The sequence below is a fragment of the Haliotis cracherodii genome, unplaced genomic scaffold (assembly GCF_022045235.1).
Source record: "Haliotis cracherodii isolate W230 unplaced genomic scaffold, xgHalCrac1.p SCAF_14, whole genome shotgun sequence".
In the NCBI taxonomy this organism is placed as follows: Eukaryota; Metazoa; Mollusca; class Gastropoda; order Lepetellida; family Haliotidae; genus Haliotis; species Haliotis cracherodii.
In genome coordinates, this window is record NW_027266269.1 from 8,946,776 (window position 1) to 8,954,919 (window position 8,144).

Sequence of the window (8,144 nt, forward strand, 5' to 3'; positions counted from 1 at the left end):
AGGATGAAGTGATGACATAAAAACTAAAACACGCATGTACCTAGACAACTGTATGAACTAACATCAGAAGGATGAAGTGATGACATAAAAACTAAAACACGCATGTACCTAGACAACTGTATGAGTAAGTGAATGAGTGAGTGAGTGAGTATGTTTTTACGCCGCCTTTAGCAATATGCCATCAATATCACGGCAGGGGACACCACAAATGGGCTTCACACATGACAACTGCATGAACTAACATTAGAAGGATGAAGTGATGACATAAAAACTAAACCACACATGTACCTAGACAACTGTATGAACAAACATCAGACTGATTTAATAAAAAGATCAAAACTAAAGCACGCATGTACCTTGACAACTGTATGAACAAACATCAGAAGGATTAAGATAAAGAGATCAAAAGTAAAATATTCATGTTCCAAGACAACTGTATCAACTAACATTAGAAGATTGTAATACGTATATTAAACACACAGGACACTATGATTACTTGATTCAGGACCTTACTTGTGAATGTGAAGTTCAAAAAGTCCTGTACGAATTGTTTTATACAATATATAAAATGAGGATATTCTGCCAAAAAAACACATCAGGTTTATGTGTACTGATGTTAATTGAATGTCAATTTATCATCCGTAAATCAATCTGATACTTTAAATTATTTGTTCATCCACCAGCACAGGAGTGGCCTTGTCGCATAAGGTGCTACGACACGCGAGCGAAAGGTTAATTTTGCCACACGACTAAATACATAATGATAGTAACTATGTCTCATACAACCAAATGAGACTATATTTGTACAGGAATATCATTGGCATACGTCTCCCTCAATACATTCCAGAGATCCTGCGTTAACATAAACTCACAGAAACGTCCTGAGACATAATTATATTGTTAAAGCCCTACGCATAATTCTGAGTCAGACAGTCCCAACTGACCAATCACAATTAAAAACACTTGTTTGGGCTCGTGGTTGCACTCTGCAAGGCGGCTTTGATGTCATCAGATGACACAAAGTGGTGTGAAGGGATCGAGACGAAAACATGTCCTGTTTGTCGGCATTGCACAAACGTTGCGAAACAAAGGCTGAAACAGCTATTTTTTATTTTGTTACATTCATTTTGATAAAAATATATTCCGTATTTCTTTTCCTGAAGATACCCAATACCAAGTTTGTTTTCTCAGACTCAATGGAAAGTTGAAAGATCAATATGAGTGGAAAAATACATTAATACACCTGTATACATATACTATCTAGGATCCGTGGTTTGATCTCATAGGTAGGGATTGATCTTCGGCCTTGTGTAGATCTTGACCCCTGAAAACAATACTGGAAGGTGGTTATCAGCAAAATTGTCATCTGCATATACTATCCATGAATAATTAAAAAATACCTCTGTATAATCTCAGGTTGTTATATTTCATAATTAAATTATAAGGCAACAGGTACAGGAAACAATGTTTGGACATGTATTACATCATGCCATAAACATATATATTCATAGAGTATGGGCTTGAATTAAAGGCGATGTTATATTCACATATAACAGTGATGGGTTTGACTCCCTTGACCACAGAGTGCCGGAAGGTACCAGTGAGTACAGGAATATGGCTATATGGTTCTGAAAATCTACACAATGACCTACCAGGCATGAAGGCTCAGTGGTGGAAATATATTTGAATGTTGGCATTGAGGAATTGTTTTTGTCCCAAGCTAATGAATTTCCATTCACAGCGTTACTGTTACATGTCATAATAACGCGTGAGACCTCCATCACGTCGGGCTTAGCTCTCACATTAATCCGACACTAAAATGATGCTTTACGTAGCATTAAACACAACTCAATCACTCATTCACTTGTCTAAATAAAATGGCTTACCCTGGAGCCTTTGACATCGGGAGTTCGTTTTCTTTGACTCTTTCTTGTCACATCCTTTAATTGTGATAAAACAGGAGGTTATTGATGTAAATGCCAATTGAGGCACTGATGTGTCTCACTGACACGTATGGCTGATCAATTATATTCTGCTAATGCTTGTCTGTTACTAATATTTAACGGCACACTCAGCAATATTCCAACTGATCTGCAGCAAACGATGGTTGATGGTGATTCAGAACAGGAATGCCCCTTCGGATTATCAAGAACAATTAGAGGAACACCTACCGTTGAGTAGCACTGTGTGTAGTCTCCACCTTCACAGTGGAGCTGCCTGTAGTGAGGTGTGTGCCTTCAGAACCGGAACGTCTGTAAAAGATAAGGGTAAATCTGTAAAGTCATCTCTAATTTTGACTGGAGCGTATAATATATTCACAACCATGTTATGGAATCCTAACTGCATATAGAAATCTTATTTTTGGTTTATAAAAATACTTGATTAAATAAAGTTTATTAATCACAGACTGAAAAGACAACATATTTTGTCAACGGCATTGATGAACTGTTATTTGGCTCAGCATCATTTATAGTGAGTGATTATTGCGTTTAGTAATATTCCAGCAATAACACCAGAAATGGGCTTCAAGGAATGAACATTTTGTGGGATTAGAGTGAGGTGACTCACTTCTGATGTGATCATTGATGACTTTGAGGTATCAAATGGATCGGCAATAAACTATGATTTGAGCAAATGTAATGGTCATTTGGTCCACGTGAACTCTGGATAGAAAAGGATAGAAAAGCGGCATCTTTGTAGGTTTCTTACATTCTTGAATCTGGAAGTTGACATCACGGTCTTGTTGCAGTTTACGTGAGGTTTCCTCCCGAAGAGCATTTACCATTTCCACTTCACTGCGAGGATATTTTCTTCCTCTGTTTTCTTCCCGCTGAATCAAAGTTGAAATTAGACAACAATCACATGCACCTTGTCTCTCGGTGCTTACATTTATAGCCAGTGGTCAGATGACCTTGGTTGTAAAGTAGACGATAGATAAAAGGTACATAATGTTAACATACCTGTGAAAGTCTCGGTTTCATATTGCCTCTAATGTCCCCAACATTAGTGTCTCCTGTCATGAACGTTCTGCAAAACAAAATAAGTGTTGAAATCATCATATACATATAGTTTTGATGCGTTCATAGAATCATTTCTCTGTGAGAAGTGGTTAACTATACATATGTTTAACCACTTCTCACATAGATATATAATCTCATGGTAAAGAACATTACCCTTAGCTGCCAAACGTTACACACGGATGGTCACAGGTTTTCTTCTAAATTAGCTCATTTTAATAGGTAAAAGTTGCCATTTAGCTGTTATGGGGATTAAACACACTTATGTCCTTGAATTTGCTGTTCAGAATTGCCTCTGCTTGCTCCATGTCCCAATAACTGGGATATACAATGTAACCGAAATAGTGTTCAAAACAACATAATTCACAACTCACTCACTCACTCACTCCCTCGACAACATTTATTCCCCAAAGAAATTACGAGACATCTTTATACCCCTGCTTAAGAGACAAAATGACCTTTTGATGGTCACCGGGGCGGTCTGGTGGCCTAGTCAGACACATGTTCGATTCCAGACATGGGTGCAATGTGTGAAGCCCATTTCTGGTGCCCCCCGCCGTGATATTGCTGGAATATTGCTAAAAGCGGCGTAAAACCATACTCACTCACTCACTCACTCACTCTCATGGTCACCTTGAAAATTGCTGGCAGAGTTTCTTTTGCTGGATGATTTCTTCTTCACTACGATCCTGCATTCCTTCAATGGTTTGGGGGATCCACAGTTTCTCATCGTCTTTCCCACCAGGGACCGGTTGTCTTGTACCAAATGCAACGTTGGTTGCATTGGATGCTTTCTCACATTTGTCTAGAGTTATTTGCGAAGAGACTTTACACCCGAGTTGTTCCAGCTCAATGCTTTTCTCCTCAGAGCGATCCTGCATTCGTTCAATAGTTTCAATACGCTCATAAAACTGTTCTTTTGAGTGGAGCCACAGTTCTACATCATCCTTCTCACCAGGGACAAGCTGTCTTGTTCCAACAGCAACGATGAAGGCATTGAGCACTTTCTCACATTTGTCTCGGGTCATTTTCAAAGAGAAGTGGTTATTGTATGCGCGGGCCTTCTTCTCCATGGACATCAAATCTTTATGAAACGTGTCACCACTGGCAAGATCATCATCGTCAAGAAGTCCGTATATGCAGATGATATGTTCATCTGTAAATTGTCGAATCCTCATTGTAACCTTCCTCGTCAGTTGCAGGATGTACTTTTGCTTCTCCCCCTCTTTTTCATGTTTGTGTTTGACAACACATAGCAGCGTCACTGCTTGACTCGAAGAAACATACAGGGCTTCAAACAGAAGATTGTTAGGTATCTTAACGTCAGAGACTGTCTCTGTATTCAGTAGTTCTGAAAGCGAGTTAGTCATGTACAATAAACCCGTTGTATCTCCTTGATTCTTGAATGTTGTTTCCAGTCTATGTCTCAAACGTCCCTTTGATTGTTGGTGAACAGATGTTTTGTCATACCGAACAGTAAGCCCTGAAAAATATTAGTAATGACAGAAATCATCTTTTAAAATCATGTTGCATATACATGATATTATACAAATATTTGGATGGCCAATGTCATTGATTATTTCAAACTTATGGCTTGAAAATATCTCTCTAGCTTCATATGATGTTTTGTTTGTTTGTTGTTTGACGACATATTACACAATTGAACAAAATAAGTTGGGGATCAGAAATATTTTGGGGGATTATTTTTGTAGCGAAGACTGAGCACGCAATTTCATAAAATTATTGCACAAAATAAACATGATCCCTAACTGTTTTGTTAAGTATAGATGGAAACGGACCTGTATTGAGGAAACTGTCCCGAATCCTTCTGAAGGAATCATCTTTTTGTCTCAGGATCGGAAGGAAAGGATGATTGCTAGGCCAGGTTTGAACATTCAGCATCCTCCGACTCACGTCTGAAGCAAAAGTCAAATATGCAGCTGCTGAACATGAGTTAGTGATACGTGTTGTTCAAATATCTAAAGGAATAAATACACAAAGCTTTTATGATAAATATTTGTGTACCGATCATGGGTACCTTTTATTTCTTAACGTAGTTTTGAACACTGATACTGTTTGCACGTAAGTGTTTCTTCTTTTGCCTGATGGTCGGTGAGGTAGCCTAATGGTTAAAGCGTTCCGTCGTCACGCCAAAGATCCAGGTTTGATTCCCACTTGGGTTCAATGTGTGAAGCCCATTTCAGATGTCCCCCGCAGTGATATTGCAGGATATCGTTCGACGATCCCAAATATGACTGAACCACCTCCAGGCAAATTTGTTAAGGATGTTATATATTTCTTCAATTTAAGGTCATTCCACAGGTACGAAGCAATCAGCTGTCTTGTTTCCAACTTCTTAAATTGTAAGCATCTACTTTCTTGAAGACATGATGCATTTGCTCTACTATCTTTGTGTCCTCCCTCAAAGTGAGCGTCACCAGAGTTGAGTAAATCCTGAATCACACTTTGAGGTGTGGGCTTAATGCTGAAATCAGTATTCACTGAGGTATTGTAATCAGCTGTGCAAATAATGGATGTAGCTTCAACCTTCAGTGCCACAAATTCATGTGCATTTCTATGTTCAGATTCAGTGTCATCTAACCAACTCTTTGTATAATCATTAGCAAATTGTTCATCTTCATTAAGAAGTGCTTCCAATATTGGATCAATGTATTCATTCAGATAGTGCAATGACCTGTCATCCGCGGCAATTCTCCGGATATGTATAAACAGAACACCACCGGTTGTGTTTCGTAAAGCTGAAATCTTTTCTCGAAGTTCTTTAGTTTTGGGTTTTCTCTTTTCTTGTTGTTTCTTGTTATTAACCACAGTTACATCTATATCCAGACTTAAGCGATTGTTCTCGGAAAACTGCGTATTATCATTAGTTTGCAGTCACTGCATCCTCCTGAAAACAACATTTATATTGCTCACTCATTGTAAAATCGATATGCAGGTAATATTTATAACAATACCGCTCTTACCACATCTATTTCACACAAACATCTGGACGTTAAGAACTTTTAAATATTCACTTGACAGACCAACCCTTCCTACATACAGCATTCATTCATACCTCAATCTATGGATTGAGTTACCCCTTGAACCCAGAAGTACAACAACATTGTCAAATTTTGAACAGATGATTAAAATAACTATTGCAGCTTCGTCTCCATACTACTTAACCGGCAACCGAAGAGCTAACACTTTACATACACGTCTACGACACTCTTACAGTTCCCCGAATGTAGATCTTTTCAAAGTAAATTTATCTGATTATTTGTCCTACTCTTTTGGAAATCCATGTGAAAACAATGTACACTTCTTTCCTGAATGTCCCAATTACATTATACCCAGAAATATCATGTTCACTAACATTATAACAGCTGGAAGTACATGTACTATACAAAGTATCCTCTATGGTTATGAATTGCTAGCTGAAAGTCTCAATAATGTATGTATGTATGTATGTATGTGTGTGTGTGTGCGTGCGTGCGTGCGTGCGTGCGTGCGTGCGTGCGTGCGAGCGTGCGTGCGTGCGTGCGTGCGTGCGTGCGTGCGTGCGTGCGAGCGTGCGTGCGTGCGTGCGTGCGTGCGTGAAAGGAATATCATACATAAATAATATATCAGTGAATTGTGAGTGACTCTCATAATCTAAAAGCGTGGTAGATATATCTAGCAAGTTGTGTAATAGTGTATTTACATTTAAAAAAGACATAAGATTATGTATGTATGTATGTATGTATGTATGTATGTATGTATGTATGTATGTATGTATGTATGTATGTATGTATGTATGTATGTATGTATGAATGTATGTATGTATGTACAGTATGTATGTATGTATGTATGTATGTACAGTTTGTATGTATGTATGTATGTGCGTGCGCGCGTGCGCGCGTGCGTGCGTGAGTGCGTGCATGCATATGTGTAATGTGTTTGTATGTTCAATAATGTGTAATTATAGATGATGGTTTGCATGTACATTTGTGTTTAAGTATTTTTTCTGTATTTGAATGTACAAATATAATGTGTTCATTTATGCATTTTATGTACGTTTACGTTCTACTTTGATGTATATGTATGTATGTATGTTTGTATGTATGAGTGTGTGTGTGCGTGTTTGTGTGTTTGTGTGTGTGTGGATACTCAACACATACTCAATGTCTCCCCTACCCCTAGTCTCACCACGACGTCTACCCCCGCCCACCCCCAACACCTCGCCTCACCATTACATCTTCTCCCTACCCCTCGTCTCACAACTACATCTTCCGCTACCCCTATAGAAAGAAAATACCTTCATTTTCCATGTCGCGAGTCTGCGTTTCATTTTCCTGGGTGGTGGTTTGCGTGCGTCATCTGAAAGAAAGGTGACACTGGCTTTAACAACCAACCGAGAAAGTTCAAGTATGTTACAGCAGACCACGGTTTAATACATCAGCTTGAAATTGAATAACATACATATTCTTTTGCTGCCACAGTGCATAATTGAACATTTCTAGCTTCTGATAGGCACACATTGGTTTGATTAATGTTTTACTGGGTGATTGCATTCTGGGTGAAGTTAGACGGTGTAATTAACGAATGTGTAGAGTGATTTGGATTTGAATTAAATTAAACTATATTGAGAATTTGTATGGCGCATTTTCCAAATATCAGCTGTTGGCAATATGACGATTTGCATAGGGCGGCACAACACGTCGCCTTGAAGCATGGAGATGAGCTGCATGGAGACGATTTCCAATCGTCTGACCTGTAACGCGTACTCAAGTAGCCTGATGAATGTTTACAGTAATTTGGTCTCGCCATTCGACATTTGGTCTCGATTTAGTAGAGCCTGGTTTCGGATCAATCGATCCTGTACTCTTGTCATTGAACGGGTTCGATCGTCAACATTTTGTGTTTATTGGTACCTGCTTCATAGTTTGCTAGTCACAGACTGTAAAACATTTTACTGCACGCTGACTTCTGACAGTTTCCAGCATGCCAATAGCCCTTAGACATTCCGCGCTTTGCAGACACCGTATTGCTAGTTCATGCACAACAAATGAACTTAATCAAGCAAATCACAACTGTATGATAAGCAGAATCAATACGATTGACAGAAATAATGGTCCATGGAGATTA

The 8,144-nt window shown here is 38.7% G+C and overlaps 1 pseudogene; it reads right to left on the reverse strand.

Moving 5' to 3' along the window:
- Positions 1-2,167: 2,167 nt before the first annotated feature.
- LOC139460519 (uncharacterized) lies at positions 2,168-4,928 on the reverse strand (annotated as a pseudogene).
- Positions 4,929-8,144: the final 3,216 nt, after the last annotated feature.